Below are 20,338 nucleotides of genomic sequence, written 5' to 3'. Positions count from 1 at the left end.
GAACAAAAAATTTTGGATATCAGCACATCTATTTACAACTTGTTTTACTGAATATTTTTAAAATGTTTTATGCTGTTATTAGTGCATTATCGTTACACCTAGTATTGGGGTTCATTTTGACATGATCATACATGCATGGAATACATCTGGTCCACTTCACTCCCTAGTACTTCCCCTTTCCTCCCCTCATCCCTCCCCATTTTGCTTCCTCTACTCTAATGGCCTTCCTTCTATTTATTTGTAGTTTTCTAGTTGGTGCTTTCTAAATATACATAAAGGAAAATTTCACAGTGTGAGATTCATATGTGTATACAGGATGGTTTGATCAATTTCTTCCCACGGTTTCCTCCTCCTTCCCTCTGCTCCCCCTCCTCTGCTCCACTGATATCCCTTCTAATTTCATGAGGTGCCCCCCCTCTTGTCTTAGTTTCCACATAGAAGAGTAAACATTTCACTCTTGACTTTCCGAGTCTGGCTTATTTTATGTAGCATGATGCTCTCCAGTTCCATCTGTTTACCAGAAAATAGAATAGTTTCCTTCTTCTTTACAACTGAGTAAAACTCCATTGTGTATCTATGCCACATTTCCTTTATCCACTCACCTTCATTGGGAACTGGGATAGTTCTATAATTTGGCATATTGTGAACTGAGTCATTATGAACATTGGTTTACTGAATATTTTAAGCACACCATTGAGGCATACATCACAGAAGGAAAAAAAAATGATTCCTTTCAACATGTTACTACTCATTGACAGTGCACTTGGTCCCCAAGGACTCTGATGAAGATGTGCCATGAGATGAAGACCACGTTCATGCCTGATAACATGCATTCTGCAGCCTGTGAATCAAGAAGTCATTTCAACTCATAAGCCATTATTTTCATAAGAGGATAGACAATGATTCCTCTGGTGGATCTGGGCAAAGTAAACTGAAAGCCTTCTAGAAAGATTCACCATTCTAGATCACATGAAGAGAGTCTGTGATGCATGGAAAGAGAATCAGAATCTCAACATAAACTGAAGTTTGGAACAAGTTGATCCCAGCCCTCATGGATGACTTTGAGAAACTCAAGACTCCAATAGAGGAAATAATGCAAATGTGGTAGAAATACCAAGAGAACTTGAATTAGAAGTGGAGCCTGAACCTGAAAAGGTGCGGAGTCGCCACAATCTCATGATAAACTTTTAATGGATGAGGAGTTCCTTCTGATGAGTGAGCAAAGGCAACGGTACCTGAGGCGGAAACATCTCCTGGTGAAGACGCTGTAAACATTCCTGGAATGACAAGTACACAGAATGTTAGTAAAACTGGCTGATGAGGCCAATTAGCCAAGACTCAAATTCAAAGTGAATTCAACTTTGAAAGAAGTTCTGCCATGGCATGGTGCAGAGAGACTTTTTGTGAAACAAGCAATCGATGTGGCAACCTTCACTGTAGTCTTATTTTAAGAAACTGTCACAGCATACCAACCTTCAGCAACCCCAATCAGTCAGCAGCCATCAACATCAAATCGAGTTTCTCCACCAGCAGAAGGATTAAAACTCATGGAAGTCTCAAATCATGTTAGCATTTTTTAGCAATAAAGGTTTTTTTTTTTTAATTAAAGCATACACTTTTATTTTTTTAGACATAATGCTATTGCACACTTAACAGAGTGTGGTATAGTGTAAACATAACTTTTATATGTACTGGGAAACCAAAAATATGTGTGTGATTCCCTTTAATGCTGTATACATTTTACTGCAGAGGTCTGGATCTAAACCCACAAGGCTGGGTGATTACCCATCATTAGTTCTATGAGGGAATTTTCCAGATGAAGATGATAAGGATAATAATGATCTAGAAACAGAAGCTGTTTCATATTCACAGGGAAAAGCATTAAACTCTCAATGGAATAGAATCCCTACTGTCTCTTGTAGACCTAAAAATTTTAAACACAATACCTAAAACCACTACAGTTTCCTTTGATAGCAATTGGAAAAAGAAAGAGCCCTATAAACCTGAAATCTCGCTCCCTTCTAATGAAAAAGCAGGTTAAACCTGTCCATTACACATTACCTTGATAGCTCAAATTCTGCCATCCTCTATACAGAATGAGTCCACCCTCTCCCAGTAATGGTTGATAAAGAATAAAAATATAAATTAAAAACAAGGGACAACCAGGGTCTGGAAACAATCTCAAGTTCCAAAACAGCCATTCCTCACTGAAAAAAAGAAGCAAAAATAAAAGCTCAACTTAAAGCCCACAAAATTTCTATTCACATTTCACATTTCTTTGAACTGACTTTGGAGTCTTTGGAATTCACAAATAATCCACACACGGACTTCAGATGCCACTGTGCTTTCTGACTTTCCCCAAGGTAGCCACAAGAGCAACGGCAACAGGTCCCCACCAACAGTTCCTGACAGTAAAATGTAGTGGAAGATATCTACTTGTAATAATGCAGACCGCATTCTAACTGCCACTTAATGCGGCCATGCTTTATTTCCTAAGATTTCAATTTAGCACAGCTAATCACAGGGGCGCTTATGCCCTGACTATAGACCTGTTAAGTTCTGCCTGAAAAATTTACAAAGGTGCCACTTGAGAAGGAAAATCCAACCAAAGTCACAGTGAGAATTAAACACTCCAAGGTACTAAACATCTGCAAATTTTTAAATGTAACACAATAAGCATTTATTTCTTTAAAAATCTATTCTTCAATATACACCATTAGCAAAGGGAAACTTTGGTTGACTCTTCATGGACAGTGACATCTGACAAAACATGTGTCTACCCATAGCCTGTGCAGGTGACCGTATTTGGGGAAAGGGTCTGCAACTAAAGATGTAATTAAGAACCTCGAGATGACATCAGTCTGGAGGAACAAGGTTCAAACTTCAGTGACCACATCCTCGTGAAAAGAAGTAGAAACACGGACACAGAGAACGAGGCCACGTGAGGACAGAGGTGGAGGTGGAAGTCATGCAGCCTCAGGCCAAGAACACCTGGACTACCAGAAGCTAGGAGAGGCGGTAAAGAACTCCCGGGTGTCTTTAGAGGAAGCACACCCCTGCCGACAGATGCCTGCCCTCCAGAATCAGGAGAGAGTCAATTCCTTGTTTGAATCCAATACACTCAAATATCACGATGAAAGGATTAATGAAGAGGAATGAATGTTTTAAGAACAAATCCTTCTCCTCTGATCGGTACAAGAAGACCTTCTCATCTACCCTTCAGACCCACCAGCAAGTATGCAGATTTTAGAGTGAAAAAATTGAGACATGTACGAATCAAGGAAACCACAGAGAAAACTGTTTGCTCCCTGTTCCCTAACATATCTTATTCTGTAATCCTTCCTTGCCTTTGCAAATGCGGGATGCTTTTTCCTACTTAGGAAACGCTTTTTAAAAATCTTTAAGCCAGGTGCAGTGTGCACGACCATAATCCCAAAGACTTGGGAGCCAGAGGCAGGAAGATCACAAGTTGAAGGCCAGCCTCAGCAACTTAACAAGGGGCGAGGCCCTGTCTCAAAATAAAAAATTAAAAAGGGGACCTGGGGATGTGGCTCAGTGATTAAGCACCCCTGGGTTCAATCCCTAGTACCCTCCCCCAAAAAGAAAGATCTATAAAATGGAGATCAGATGTCACCTTTTCCTTTAAAGTATCTTCTGCACGCACACACACACACACACACACACACACACACACACACACAAGGCTATTCACTCTTTATTCCAGCCTCTACAGCATTTTTTGCCTACTCCTATTACAATACACATTACAATGCCTGTGGTTTGGGGTTTATAGAGCTGTCTCCCCGACGTGGTGGTGAGGTTTTTAAATACAGCAACTTGATCTTTCTTTCCCGACCTCTCCATATATGGTCTCCAGTCACTCAGAGGTCTAGCCTGGACTGCCTTCTAGAACAGTGACTGGCTTCCAAGTTCCAGGATGTAGAAGCTTCCAGTTCTCCTAAGGCCAAGACTCCAAACTCCCAGAAAGTCATTCCTGTTTTGTTCCAACAGTCACAGCACGTTGTAAGGCTGTCTCTGACTTCAAGAATGAGCAAAGTGTTCATCTCTCGATGTCAGGAACCACAGTTATGCAGGGGAATGGGAGGGATTGCTAAGGGTCGTTTTTGGAGACTAATGTACCCCACCTGGTTCAAGCCCTAAGCTTCATCTCTTACTAAAACCCGAGCCACAGACCCTTCCCCTCCATACCAACATGCTCTTCTGTAAAACTAAGATTAACACTCTTCACTTGATAGGACTGGTCAAAAGAGGAAAAGAAGGTAATGCAATTTATTTGGTGTGGTGTTTTTGTTTACAGTATCCTTCTAACAAAGGACAACTGTTTTTTGTTTGTTTTTTTTTTTTCTCAAAAAGGAAGACGCATTTAAAAAAAACAATGAGCTGTAGGTAGCTGAAAGGAGCAAAGGGTGAGGGGGGCTTCCTGGGGAAAAGAGAAAGGCAAAAGGGCAATAAAAATGATCTTTATTAATGTCAATTAATCTTGCTAAAGGCTAATCTTTTTGCTATTAGGCAATTGTAGATGAAATAACCAAATCTATGGGGTGGGGAGAAGCATTCAGAGTGTTCAGCAGCTAAGAGTACTTATGTCTAGGGAAACTCACAGCTGTTTCAGGGTATTATACTGTAGTTTTGCAGGATTTATTTTAAAACTTATGCTTTCTAAAATAGATATTGTCTCTACTAAAACAATATGTATTCATAGAAGATATTTTAGGTGATATAGGAGAGTACTAGGAAGAAAATGATGATCACTCACAATGCTTTCACAAAAGGTAACTACTATAAATATCTGATTATATCCTCTCACCACTATTTTGTTATCAAAATGCACACACAGGGCTGGCTTTGCGAGTGTACAACCTGTGCCGTCATAGCCACCCCACCCCCGCCCTCCCCGACCCCCCACCTGCGCCCCACCCCCAACCCCGCTCAGAAGGACCTATTGTTGGTTTAACCATTTCTGGTAACCATCTTAAAATTAATAACTTTTGTGTTGGGGTTCTGAATATTTATTTTGCACAGAGCACTGCAATTATATAGCTGGTCCTGGATGTACATGTGTATGTTTGTATTTCTGTGACCATGTACAAAAACAGATGTGGCTATATATGTGTGCATGCATCAACCCTTCAAGCACATTTAGAATGCCCTTGCTTATCAGGTTTTAATGTAAAACATTATTATAAGTATTTCCCCATGCTATTAAACATACTTTATAAACATTATTTTAATGGCTACATGATATTTATCCACAGATATCTCATGTTTCTAGTAACTATTTTCTTATTAAACTTTCAATCTATTTACATATTTACTTATATAAACTATTTTTCAGCACATATCTTTGTGCATTTTTTATTTATCTGTAAGGAGCTACTCTGGAAATGGAATTACCGAACCAAAGTATATGAATATTTCAAGTTAATTGTCCTTAGTAAAATTCTTCAGATTTCTGGTCAAAAGGATAGTCAACAAGAATGCCTTAGGTATGTTTTATAAGAGACCACTGGACAAAGAGAATTCATTCATAGAGGCAAGATGCATATATTAGTTAGAGTTCTCTAGAAAAACAGAACTAACAGGAAATATATAATGTATTAGATTGGCTCACAGGGTCGGAAGCTAGTTAGTCCTGCAATGGATCTCTGCAGACTATAAGCTGAAAGAACAGTCCAAGAAACTGGAGCTTCAGAAGAAGGATCAATAATGCATCCCAGTCTGTGATTGAAGGCCTGGGAACTCCCTGGAGGATCACTGGTCAGAATCTGCTTTGGGAGAGTGAAGGAGCTGGACTCCAACGTCCTCGGGCAATCACACCAGCAGCTGAAGTACCTGCTGGAGAAGAATGGAACTTGCCTGTGTGTTGGTTCAGAGGACACTCACTGAGGAGCTGACATTTGACTAAACACCTGAACAAAGTGAAAGAGAAATCTTTCCACACATTTGGAGGCAGAATATTCCAGGTAGATAAAATAGCAAAAGCAATGGACCTGTCAAATAGGTAGTTGACTATATAGTCAAGTCAAAATGAATCTGCGGAAGTTGGATTGAGAGGATATGCCCTATCATAATTGTATAAATTCATATTCCAAGAAAAATTAGGGGTTAGGGAGATGGAGGAAGATGGAGAAAATAAATATTATAAATAAGATTAAAGACAGGAGGATTCTTGCACAGACTAACAGTAAAGTGTAGTAACAACTCACCCCTGTCACATGAGGTCAACAACGGTAGTGACAAGCCGAGCAAAGGCACCCAGGTTGTGGGTGAAAGAAATGAATGAAGAAATGAAATGTGGGATCTAAGCTAGGTAGAAGGGGTAATAGAGACCAGAGAGAGCTTGAGAGAGAGATACTACAGACCTTTAAAGGACCAGTAAGTCCAAAGAGCAGGTATTCTAGGAACTTCTTCTGTAAGAAACCCTGGGCTTCTGAAGAGGAGTGACCTGAGCCTACATGGTCAGAACCTGTTCTACAGGTAGAACACTGAAGGTAGACTAGAGGAGGTCCCTGTGATGAAGAGGTTATCCAGCCTAATGACCAGGACAATGGACTGGTGAGCCACAGTACCGACATTAAAAGTGGCGAGTCCAATAGCAGGTGTACTCCAAGTACTTACACTGCTCAGAGTCTATGTATCATCTCAACAACTGCTAGGTACCTTTGTGATTGTTATTATTTTAGATCACCATGGTATTCTTAATAGCTAAAAGAAATATTAAAATTATATATAGAAGAGAAGGTCTTAGAAAGCAACTAAATATTATCTCGCAAAAGTGGTACCATCAGAGTGCTGTCTCCCAAGCTGGCTTACACTTAACTCTGTGGTGTCTGAAAAAAAATAGAGGACAGGAGGACAGATACACTACTAATTAAATGTTATTCCTCTTGTTGATTTATATGCACGTGCTTCTCTACCTTTATCTATCTGTTGTGAGTGTAATTTAACAGAAAATTTCAGAAAGGAAGGAGGTAAAAATAAATTTCCCATGCTAATTTGGAAGGTGAACAAGATGAAGAAGGTAAAGATAAAGGATGTCCTAGTCAAACAGCTGGTCAACAGCCCATAGACATGCATTATATACATGCATTGAGAAATCTAGACAGCTAACATTAAATTAAAAGGGATTAGCATTCAAACCATTTCCATTTTATTTCATGCAAAGCAATCTAGTCTTATAAGTTTAAAAAGACAAGCTAGAAGATCTTTAATCAGGGTACTTTCCTCTAATATATAGCACAACACCATTGGAGACATGTTTGACCACATACCTCAAATTTTCTTAAAAGTTTACGCTTTTAATAGGAATTGAAAACTTCCGTTTCTCTGCCTAGATGAAACTTTTTCTACCATTTGGAAGTATTTGTAAATGAAAAACATAAATAGCAGACAAACTGCGTTTGGTCATCAGTGTTGCTTGCTCTTTGGGGAAATCACTGTTTTCCACCACCTGACCCCAGAGGAGGCAGGAAAGTTGAACCAACATACGCGAGATGCCTTCTCCAACTCCACCTCACAAGGTTGTTCAACTGAAGAAAGAGCCTTTGGTGGTTGGTGAGGGACAGGGAAGAGGTGGGGTGAGGGGGGAGAGGTCCAACTTAGAAGGCAGTTCAGGCCCAGGGATAGCCCTACATGAGGATTTGGTGTGAGTCAACACAAGGAAGCGGGGAGGCTGGTGTGATTCAGTTGCTAACTCTGCACTTGGGAAACCATGCGTTCTTGTGAGTAATCCCTGCCCAAGATAATGAAAGTATAAAAATATGTTTGCACAATAGTCATTGAAGTTGAGTGTTTTTCATGGTGTTTGCTAGTCTACTGGCTAAACAGGAAGTTTTTTGCAGGATGCTCTAATATCCTCTGTTCACAGTAACAACTTTAGCACTTTGCTTTCCTCTTCTCCCACGAGACACTTAATGTTTCCGCCCTAGATCCTGGACGCGGTTGCAGATTTCCTGCAGGCAGCTAAGGTTCCTTAACACTTTAAGGATCGGTTCTATTCCACGAAAGAGTCACAAGGAACCACACATAGGCGGACCAGTTCACTGATGATATGCCTGGAGGAAGATCAGAGCTGATGAGTTCATGAAACCGCGAATCATGACCAGCAAGCAGTCTATATCAATCTCCAAAACATGGTACTTAATGTAGTTTCTGGTCCTAGAGAGAAGGATAAATGATTCACCTGGGTTGATTATGAAAGGAAGCTCTTCCTCCAGGCCTTCTCTTGGCACCTGGCAATCATTACAAGGGCTAAATGTTATTGTTATCTAAAGATGATGGAAACAAATTAAGCCAATGAGAAGAGGTGAGATTGTATTAACATCCAGTGTGATTATATTGACAGCTGCCAACCTTCTTCTGAACCAATCTCCTATTCACCTGGTCATATTTGATTTTAAGTTCTATCCTTCTGATGCAGTATGGCATGGTGATTAACAGCATGGACTTAGAGTAAGGGGACCCAAGTTTCAATTCCAGCACTTTTATCTGTATAACATTGAGGAAATCTGTCCATTTTTTAAGCGTCTCTTTTTCTTCACCTTTAAAATAGAAATAATAATTGCATTTTATTGAATCATATTTTTTTTAAAAAAATGTTTTTGTACAATAATCCCTACATAAGTTCTTTTTATAAGGCTTAATGAGTTAATACCTAAGTTCCTGGCATACTGATAATGCCTGTTGATTTAATCAAATAAATAATTTGTATTATTATCATGTTTTGTCATTTTTCTTTCAGTCTATAATTATTGAATATTTATGATCTATACATCTCTTAATAACACTCTAGAAAGTAAGATCCTAGCCAGGAATGCACTAGGATCCCAGAGACTCAGGAGGCTGAGGGAGGAGAATCTCATGTTCAAAACCAGCCTCAGCCACTTAGTGAGACCCTTAGCCATTGTCTCAAAATAAAATATAAAAAGGGCTGGGGATTTGGCTCAGTGGTTAAGTGCCCCTTGGTTCAATCCCTGTTATTGAAAAAAAAAAAAAAAAAGAAAGTAAGATAGATCCCAGAAGACAGGGTCTTTTATGTTTTTTTTCACTACTGCATTCATTCCTAGAATAATGCATGATCCATAGTTTGACTCAACAAATATTTGCTATATGAAGGAATAAATTGATAACATAAAGATAATGATAGCAAGATGACCACCAGGATGAAAATCCTGGGGATTTTTTTGTGTTTTGTTTATTTGTTTGTTTTTTAATGAATGACCCATGTGATGAAATCATAGTTTTTCAGATGAGCCCAGGTGGGCTGGTAGATTTTCAAGATGGTGGGATAGATCTGTTTCTGAAAGCCTTGATCTCTGAAGATTTCATGCCTCTCCAGAATGTCAGTCACCCTCCAGCTAATGAAGCCCCTGAAGCTGTAAGAAGAGCTCTGTTTGAATAACTCCAACCAGCATAGATGCCACTTCTTTGGTTCCTAAAAATTCATAACAGTGATGCCTATGCCGATGCAAACACATGCATTTGATTTTGTCATTTGTCTTCTCAACTTGTCTTCTGCCTGGTTTCTTTCTTTTCCAATAATCCAAGAAGAGGACAGAGACATTCTGAAGTAAAGATGTTGTTTTTCTTCATCATTTACAGCACAAAAGGTCTTAGACCTGGCCATTAAGCAACTTAGTAGCACTCACTGAATGTCAACAGAAATAGAAGCAAAAGACTTCGGGCATGAAATTGCATTGGTATTTTGAATCTGCATTGGCATTGATAATTTTAATAAACAAAATTAACATGCAGATCATGACTTTTCATTTACTAACTACAGGGTCTTTAAGGAAGAACATGGATATAACACCGTGTCTATTAGAAAGTCAGGATGGCACAGACAGCTGAGCCTACAGGAGACCAGTGAGCTTGCTTGGAGACACACCACCTGATTCTAGTCCTGGGTCCATTACAAACTAGCTGTGACACACTGGAAGGATTGCCTCACCTAAGTTTCCCAGTGAATCAGGTGAGATAAGACACATGAAGCCCCTTGCACGATGCCAGGAATGATAAACACAATAAATGTCATCTTTAACTGATGATATGATATTTCATAAAGATAACATCTACTTGGGAAGAAACGAGTTCGGAAGGACAAGATCATCAAAACTCTTTCTTCTTTTTTGCTTTGTTCCCATTGACATCATTTCCCTTAAAATTGTGCCAGTGCTGAGGTATCTAGAGTCTTGCTGAGCTGAAAGCAAGTTGAACGTTTCACATAGGGCATGGCTGTTCATGCTTAAAAATAAAAGAGCAGCAACAATAACAACAACAACAACAAAAAAAAACTTTTTGATGATATCCACCGGAAATCTTGAGACTTTGCTTCATGTCTTGACCATCTTCCTGCTTCAATAAAGATTCTCATGAGACTCTTGGGAGAATAGAGTCAAACAAACCTGGGAGTAAGCTGAGCACTGACTTGTGTGGGGAGGATGTTGTTTATATTTTAGATCCTGTTTTCATCCTGGTTGAAGTGCTGCTGGTACCAGGTGCTTCTCCTCCTCTCTGTTATCGGCTCCTCCTCAGGGTTCAGCCTGCTGGAAGCAGCTTCCTGTAGCCTCTGTGAGAAACTGGATGCTAAAGAATAGAAGGGAGCCTGTCAAAGGTTATCTTCCACTTGGGTTGCAGTTTCCACCCATGACAAGGTTGAGAATGGTCTGGTAAGACCATTATGTGATGTGCCACGGGCCACCTAAGAGGAACAGTGTTCTTGCTGATAGAGAGTCCAGAAGGTGTGGGGGAGATGGCAGGAAGTAGGCATGGGAGACACTAAGAGAATTCCCACACTCAGATGCCGCAGACCCTGATAAAGTACAATGCGTAACCTTCCTGGGAAAAGCAAGAGTCTATGACATGTCACACGGTGGATCCTACATTGCTTAGTGCTGATGGCCATGGTGCTCCAAGAACAACCTGGATTTAGCTCTCTCTCCACAGTGAATAAACTTTTGGAATCCTGTTTCCAAGGGAAAATGTCACTACCTCCTCAGATCATTGATCACCTTCCAATAAGACACCTTCCAATAGTGATTAGCAATTCACTAGCTAATCAGAAAGCAAGGACCCTGAGTTGCACCGAAACCTCCTGACCCAGGACCACAGGCCTTAGAATTGAGAGAAAAATCCACCTCTGCCCCATTCTACCTCCATGCTAGGGAGATTAGCAGGTGGGCAGAGAGAGGCTCACCACGGTACAGAAACCAACAACACAGAACGGAAGAGATGCTGGAGCCCAGACAGACATCTCCATGCCTGCCGACAAAAGCAGCAGCACACCTCCATAGAGCTCTTACTTAAGGAAATGAGTTACTACAGGGGTATCCTCTGAGTTATCAGTTATTGACGGTAAAGCGAAGTCTTGACTTAGGACTGGGGAAAATATCACCCGTTGCACTTCCTCTGAGCCAGGCTCAGCTATTTCCTCTCCACTACTCATGATTTCCTTCCAGGCATAAATGGTCTCCAGCAATGGCCCTCTGATTCCCAGACAGGATCATACTACCCCGACCCCTTCACTGATTTCAAGGGCAAATCACAAATGGCAACCCTTCTGGAAAGAAAAAAAAAAAAAACATGAGTAGTCATTTTCCCCTTGCAGGGGGAAAACAGGGCGGAAAGAGGACTAAATGAAGGGATACCGTTTCTTAGAATCAGTATTGTGATCGGTTTATATAGATTTCAGAAAGCACAGGTTTGGGAAATATGTAGAACTGCTTCTACTTGGAATCAGTTTTTCTTGATTCCTGTACAAACTTTTCCTGAACCCCTAAAAATGATCACTTCCCAGTATGTAAATAAAACCAAGAAGTTTCTAGACCACAGGGAATTTGGAATTCTTCCTGCTGAACAAGAATGAGACTATGTCTAGGAAAAGCCATATTTCCACAGAGAGATTTTACAGTCTCCAAAGTAAGTGAGAAAAAAATTAATTAATTTTTTGTAAAAAGAAAGAAAGAAAGAAAGAAAGAAAGAAAGAAAGAAAGAAAGAAAGAAAGAAAGAAAAACAAGTAAGCTTCACTACTCTTAAAATATTCATCAAAAAAGAAAATGATCCTGGTTTCTCATCACACTGGCTTTAATATTGGAAGGTTACCTGAAACTCTGGTCAAAAATATATCAAACACAAGATTCTAACACTTCACATTTACCAATTTATGCCTTTGAGTTAGGACTTGCCTGCAGAAAAATATTGAGTATTAACATTTTCAGGCACAGAGATGTTAAGAATATAGTGCCTGTCCCCCAGTATTTCGAGTTGCTTCCTAATGAATTATTGCTAAAAGGAAAAAAAATGTCCTGGAATATTTTAGGTATCGAAATTACAATGGTAGTAACAGATTATAAACCACAGGAAAAGCTTTAAAATCCATGAAATGGAATAAAAAAGGAAGAGAGAGAGAGAGGGAGAGAAAGTATGTAAAGTTCTTCTTAACAAAACAAGAAGAAAGTTTGTTCTTCTAGCTTGTTCTTCTTAAAAAAAAGAGGAATAAAGGAATTTTAAAATTCTCTTTTAGCAACCATCATAGTGATAATTGTTATAGAGGCAACTTATCCATGAATGCTAAAACTACCACGTGAAAGTTTAACAACAAAGATATTTAGGTAGATTCAAAATATTTTCCCATAAGATACTTATTAAGTACTGCTGGGCTGGGTGGTGCACTCCTATAATCCCAGCTGCTTGGGAGGCTGAGGCAGGAAGATCATAAGTTCAAAGCCAACCTCAGCAAAAGTGAGGCACCAAGCAACTCAGTGAGACCCTATCCTATCTCTAAATAAAATACTAAATAGGGCTAGGGATGTGGCTCAGTGGTCGAGTGCTTCTCAGTTCAATCCCCAATACAAAAACAAAACAAAACAAAAAACATACGTATTAAGTACAAAAAGTAATTTTAGGTGGAGAAAATCAAGCAAGTATCACCTTAACCAAAGAGATCAAAAAGAACATCACCATTAATAAATGGGCATTGTGTGGCTCTTTCTAGGTTGTACTGAGAAAGACACAGCGTCATATCTAGGGTATTCCTGCCAAAAACATAACAAATCTAATCATGAGGAAAGTCCAAACAAACTGAACTGTGTTATAAAATAAATGAGCTACATGTAACAAAAAATGTCAAGTTCATGAGAAATAAAGATTGAATGAACTATTTTATAGTGAAGGAGAATAAAGAGATATAAAAAAATTGAATACAATTGGGATCCTAGATTGGATACCAAACTAGAATTTTGTTGTTGTTTGCTTTGAAATAAAAGACATTATAAAGAAATGATGAATTTGACAAGATCTATCCATCAGATCAGGGATCACAGCATTTTCTGTAGAAAATCAATAGTAAATGTTTTAAGTTCTGCAAGGCCACATGGTCTCTATTTCAGTTATTCAATTCTGCCACTGTGGGGAGAAGCAGCAATAGGCATTCCATATACAAATGAGCAGGGCTGTGTTCCAATAAAACTTTATTTACAAACATAGGTGCTGAGCCACATTGGCCAACTGCAAGATGACAGGAGAACCTTAGAGTAATGCTGACTTTCTAATTTGTTAGTCATACTGTGGTTATATACGAGAATCCTTGTTTTTAAGAAATTTTGTGTACAGAAGATATCATGTGTGCAACTTACTCTGGAAGAGTTCAGAGAAAGACAGGGGACAAATGATAAATAAATGTCGTAAAATTTCACTAGGGGAACCTAGTGGAGAGTATATAGAAATTCTGTGTACCAGTCCACAGATAGTCTGAAGTCATTTTTTAAATGATTAAAAAGGAAAAGAAAACATCATGAGAGAGAGTGACTTCTTGGGGTAGAACCCACCAACAGCATTACTATCCAACATAAAGAAGGTTCTTGGAGTTTGATAAGCATGCGAATGAATCATGGAACTTATGGAAGGAGTGACATCCAGGACAGGCAGGTTTAAGAAGAAGTTGAGAAAATAAATTAGGGGGGAAGCTCACTTAGAATAACACCAAGCAGGGAGGACACTTGAGAAGCAGGAGTCTGACAGCATCAAGACACAAATGTACCAGTTGGGAGATACCAGGGGTGAAATTTCCCCTTCCATTGCCTTTCAAGACCAACCTGCACTCATCTGATTTCCACTTTCTTAGAGGCCTCAGTGTTTTGTCTGTTTTGTTACTGAGGATTGAACCCAGGAGCACTTAAACACTGAGCCATATCCCCATTCATTTTTTAGTATTTTATTTAGAGGTAGTGTCTCGCTCAGTTGCTTAGGGCCTTGCTAAATTGCTGAGGGTGGCTTTGAACTTGTGATCCTCCTGCCTCAGCCTCCTGAGCCGTTGGGATTACAGGTGTGTGCCACTGTGCTCAGTGATGTCAGGATTTTAAATGATGCTCCCCAGCACAATTTCTGTAAACCTTCCACGTACCATGCACTGTGTTCGAAAAGCATAACTCTGAAGGGAAATTATTTCTGCATTTTTCTCCTTCTTGGCTCTCATATTGAAGCCAGAATTAGACAGTCACATAAATAGGTAAATCAAGTCAGATCGGATCAAGGAGGCCAAATTGAGTGAGTCCGGGAAGTTGGAGAGGGATTGAAATGCCTTCAGAGTCCTCCCTCCACCCTTATCAGGATGACCTTCCCCAGCTCCAACCTGTCCCAGGGATTATCCCTCTCTACAGGGAGTTGTTAATTATGCCCCCTTCCTGCCCAGATCATTCCACCTTGTCCCTCCAACTCATCTGCTGTTCACCTTTTGGCTATCCCACCGAGCATCTCCTGGGCCTAGTCACAATGCAGGAAGGAGAGAGATAAGGGGAAGACAGCAGGAGAACAAAGGGAGCCTAAGACATATAAAAAAGACGCCTCACTTCTTAGGATACCAGGATAACCAGTTATGGCCCCCCTCTCCCTCCTGGGAGAAGTCTTATGTTACTTATTTTAAAATCAACCCTGCTTCTCCAATGTTATACTTCAGCATGTGAGGGAGCAGAACTCTTCACCGGTAACCAGCAGTATCAACATCCCTGGGGTTGTCTGGGCATTTCAAAACCCACAGGAATACTTTACATTGTACAAAGAACCACTGACCATGGCAACCAAATATTTTTCCAGATATATGAACAAATCACATGGATGAGAATGATGAGATTGTGGAAATAAAAACTCTTTACATATGGGTTGGTTTCCAAGGTTATGCTTTGAACCATAATCAAAATTTGGGTGAGCATTCTGATATTTTTTAAATAAATTATATGTGTAATAGGTTAACCTGGACTTTTGTAAGGTAACAAGGGAAACCCCCAAAACTGGGTGAGTGAGCATGGAAAAGGTTAACTTCTTGTTGATTCCAATTTTCAACCCCTCATCTCCCAAGGCTTCTGCAGCACAGGAGGAGAGATCTCAAAAGTCACGAAAAGTCATTTCTGACCAGGCGTGAAAGTGTCCGCACCTCATTTGACGGAACTGGTCAACAGATCCAACCAAAGGCAAGGAATCAGCCTTGGGAATCAGAAGCAAGGATAAGTGGCTATTTTTGTAAGCACTGACTACCTCAGCCACCAAATCTCTTCTGCCTTTTTAGTAAAGACCCCATGGGTTAGTGAGCTTCTCATCACTGTTACAAAATACCAGAGAAAAGCCACTTAAAAGAGAAAAATTTTGTTTGGGCTCAGTTTCAGAGATTTCAGTGCATGGATAGCCCTTTGCTTCTGGGCTTATGGTGAGGCAGAGCAGCATATGGAGGAAGGATGTGTTAAAGCAAAGCTGCTCACATGAAGCAGAAAAGGGCTGTGCAGGAGACAAACAAAGACCCCGAGGGCATGTCCCTAACAACTTTCAACCAGGTCCCACCTCGGTAGTTGCCATCATCTACGGATCAGCTCTGAATCCATCAATAGATTAATCCACTGAGGAGGTCAGAGCCCTCATGATCCAACCACTTCCCCAAAGCCCCACCTCGGAACATTGCTGCCTTGGGGACCAATACCTGAGCCTTTGGGGATCATTACAGATCCAAACCATAACACCCTGCAACCATCTATCAAGATTGCTCCTTAATAGAGAGTAGAATTAGATACCCACCCAGGCCAGGGTATTCACTTGCCTGTTCTACACCCAAGACAAACATTATAAATGTCCAAAACGTGTTTTGGTCCTAAATCTCCAGCCCTAGATAACATTCATGGAAAGTTTTCTTTGCAACAGAGAGGACTGCAAGAATTGATTTTGTTGTTCTTGGTGAAGTCAGGTGGTGGAAGGAGAATGTGTGGGCGGGGCGGGAGTGACTTTTTATTTCTATTGTCACCAGGTTTGGAAAACTACTCAGCAACAAGTAAACAGAATACCACTGTCACCATAATAATACTTTAAGAGAAAAACATCTCAGAGAGAAAGAAGCTAGATTTCTGACATTCCAAGGTGTGAAAGGAAGCAATGTGACGTCTGAGAGCAGGAAATAAACAGTTTCTTGGCCCGCGCCATTGATACATGCCGAGGTCACTTCGAAAGCTGGAAAATAAACAAAATTAAAATTCTGTTTTATATGATATCCTGCGTCTGAGAGCTGCAAACAATCATATTATGACCAGAGACCTTTTTTTTCTCCCTCTTGCTAAAGTCCTCAATAATACCATGTTATGCTGAGACAATCCTAAATGGCATATGAAGCAAAGGAAGAAAAATAGTTTTTGCCTTGAAAGTCGATTGTTCCCAGGGCGTATCATGCACAGCCCTAGGGAGATGGTGATTTCATTGGGTTAAACATTTATAAATTCAAGTCAGCTTGCGTTATGATTCAAAGAGTGCCGGGAAGGCTTCTCTACATCAGCAGAACATGGTCTCTGAAACACCACTGGGAGACACCCCCAGTGGTGTCTCACCTCCTTAGGTAAGTAATCTCTCCCTCCATCTCTCTCTCATGGTCCCATGCATACACAGACCGGAATGGTATCCTGTGTCACTGTGAGTGATTAATTAGAATATGTTTTGTAATATATACTTCATGTTGCAAGTGGGAAAGATTGTCGTAGAAATAAACCAGAGAGAGACTAGAAACAGCAGAAGACACGATAGCAAGCTTATTGCTGCCGCTGGGCCTTTGCACTATTTCCTCTGCTAAAAAAAAAAAAAAAAAAAAAAAAAAAAACACACCCCCAGTCTGCCTGTGCTTCATCCTTCCAATCCTAGTGCCATCCTCACCTCTACAGAGAGGCCTGCCCTGACCAACTTGTGGACAATGGTCCTGGCCACCTTCCTTAACACAACACAATCTCTTACTTCTTCCCATTTTTTTTTAAATTCATGTTCTTATTATTATCTAAAATAATCTTATTTGTCTCTGCATTTTTCTGTTTGCAATCTATACCCCGGTAACTGTAGGATAAATTGGTTCTGAGTATGCAAGGAACTTGTCTGCTCCATATTAATCCTCAGCACACAGAACCAGGTGTAAAACTTAACAGGTACTCAATAAATATGTGTTGGATGAGTCAATCAACCAGTTATTCTAGGCATCCCAATATTCTATGATTATTATGTTATCTGATTGTTATTTTATTAATAATTAATATGTAGTTTGTTGTTATTATTGTTTCTCTGACCTTTTAAAACCACACCATCCTATCCCTGGATTACTTTTTTTTTTTTGAGCTACTTGAGGCAGAACTCTGGGGTGCTCTATCACTAAGCTATACCCCCAGTTCCTTATCTATTTTATTTTGAGACAGGGTCTTCCTAAGTTGCACAGGCTGATCTTGGACTTGTGATCCTCCCACCTCAGCCCCTGCAAGTAGCTGAGATTACAGGTGTATGCCAGTGTACCTGGCATCTGGATTACCTTTAATGATGAATGCTGAATTTATCCCTAATCCCACCAAAGTAATGGTTTCAGTGGGGTTTGAAATTCGAATTCCATTATGTGAGGATTAAGAGATGGATTATTAAAGAAACAAGAAACAAGACTTATCTTACAGAGCTCAATATAAATACACTAGCTTGTCTCATTAGGGCTATAAAGAAGAGAACCCTAAAAGAGACAGTGCCAACACACCTAAGTGACTTAGAAGTGAGTCCATATGATTTCTGCATTTTCAGGCTGAAGGAAGCACGTAGATGTCAGGTGTTCTGGTGTGCAGAGCAGAGGTGAGCTCCTGTTTCTTGGGTTACCTTGTCAACTGGCTTTATTCCCTCTGTCGCTTTGTACCTGCAGACATAAGTGAGGACAGCTTCCTACAATGGGCAGAGAAAACAAGCTTCCCTGGAAGTTCACTCTCTTTGTAAAGAGATGAAAGTTATAACTTCATTATTTATTGGAGAGAATGAAAACCAGAAGAAGGCTGTGTAAGCCCCTGGGTGGTCCACAGTTTCACATTTCATCCCGTCTGCACACCTGATGGATAAAAGCTTTGGGCATTCTAATGAATCATGGCTGATGTGGAAGAGAGTTGTTTGGGTTTTTTTGTTTGTTTATTTTTTAACTAATGTCTGAGCCTAGTTTTCATCAACATAAAGGTAAGCCTAGAAGTGGTAAAGTGACAGAAAATTCTCAAAGTTTTTGTCTCCAGTAAGTTCCAATGTAACTCCTCATCTGTGAATCTCCTTAGCATCTCAGCTTCCTCTTTTCTGTTTGGCCTGAAACCTATTTGTGAGCAGGTGCCTTTAATCTTTTAAGTTTTTAACTTTTGAAGATTCACTTTGTCATTATTAAAATTATTCTTCCAGAAATGTATAATTTGATGAAGATGCAAGAATTGAAATTGCTACTTTGTTTTAAAAAATAATAATGTTAATAGACTAAAACAAAGAACCGATGGGTAGTGTCTTGGTGCCCATCTGACATCCTGAAAATCACCTGTCTGGAAGCAAGACAGCCACACAACTATCATTTTCTTGTTTAGAGGATTTAAATCAATTTGGTGTTGAGCTCACCTTGAATATGAGAAGAGAGAGGTAACTAACACCCTCCTTCCACCCTCCTTCTCCTTCTCAACAAGCTGGGTGGTGAGCCCTCCACCCTCAGCCCTATCACCTTCCTGAACACCACTGTGAAATAACTGTGACTGTCAGTCCCAGTTACCTGTGCAAGTGATCTCACCTCTGGGAGTCTCTGCCAGCATGAGACAGAAGGGAGGATTAATTTGTCCCATGAGCCCCAAACCCTGTCCAGAACAAGCCTTATACCCAACAACAGGAACAGCATCTAGTGGGAAACACAAAAAGCAGAAATCACTATGGAAAAGACTGATAGACATGGCTATTTAAAGCCCACCCCCCCCAATTTATATTTATATATATATATATATCTATCAACACAAAGCGTCATGAGATTTAAAGTCATCCTCCTTCAGGTTTTTGTTTTTATAAAACACAGGGAGGAGATACATACATTAAGAGAAAACAAATTAATATTCAATGGGAAAAGACTATTATAAACCAATTAATAAAAGATAACAACTTTACTGGAAAAAAAATGAGAAAGATGAAATATAAGCATTAAAGATAGATATAAGTAGTTGAAAAATATATACAAAAATATTCAAGTTATCTGATAACAAAGATGATGTTCAGAGCCACACAGATTAAGAAGATGAGTAAAACCCTCTGTTGGGGAGTGTTTGAGAAAGTGGAAATTTTCCATGCTTGTGTAGAAATTGTAAATTTGCACAGTCTTTCTGAACAGATGGGTGGCTATCATTAATATTAATGTGTTATATACTTGACAATTGCTAAAGAAATAGTTCTCACAACAAAAATTGTAAGCATGCAAGGTGATGGATACTTTAGCTTGATCTAACCATTTCATTTCACGCTGTATACATATATCATGGTATACAATATAAGCATAGGCAAGTTTTACTTGTCAACTGTATCTCAATAAAATATTTTAAACGTGTATGTCTTGAGTCAGTAACCTGATATTTAGAATTTAAGCTGAAGGATAATGATAGAAAAAGTCACTAAGATAACATAAAAATTAATGATAGTACCATTGATTTTTAATTTTTTAAAAGTTCATCCACAGGCAATTGGTTGAACTATAATGACACAAAAATGGGTTCCTTTATTGAGAAGGATGCTAGGTGCACTGTGTTTTTCACTTTCTTCATTCTTTCTCTCTTATTAGAATTATGTATGTGCACATTTCAGAGTCAGAAAAAATAAACTAACATTTTTTTTTCCATTTTCTAAACATTCTCCCATATTGTGTTCCCACAGGTCTTAGGTCCAATGAAGTATATATTTCACGTATATATATTTCAAGTATAACAGTTCACATTAAAAGCAATTATTTCTCACTGTGCCTATGAATTTCTTTAAATTATTTTAAAAAATAAAATAAAATAA

The sequence above is a fragment of the Spermophilus citellus genome, assembly GCF_964194105.1.
Source record: "Spermophilus citellus genome assembly, chromosome: 17".
NCBI classification, from domain to species: domain Eukaryota; kingdom Metazoa; phylum Chordata; class Mammalia; order Rodentia; family Sciuridae; genus Spermophilus; species Spermophilus citellus.
The sequence above is the reverse complement of the archived record's forward strand: the minus strand, read 5'-3'. Positions refer to the sequence as shown.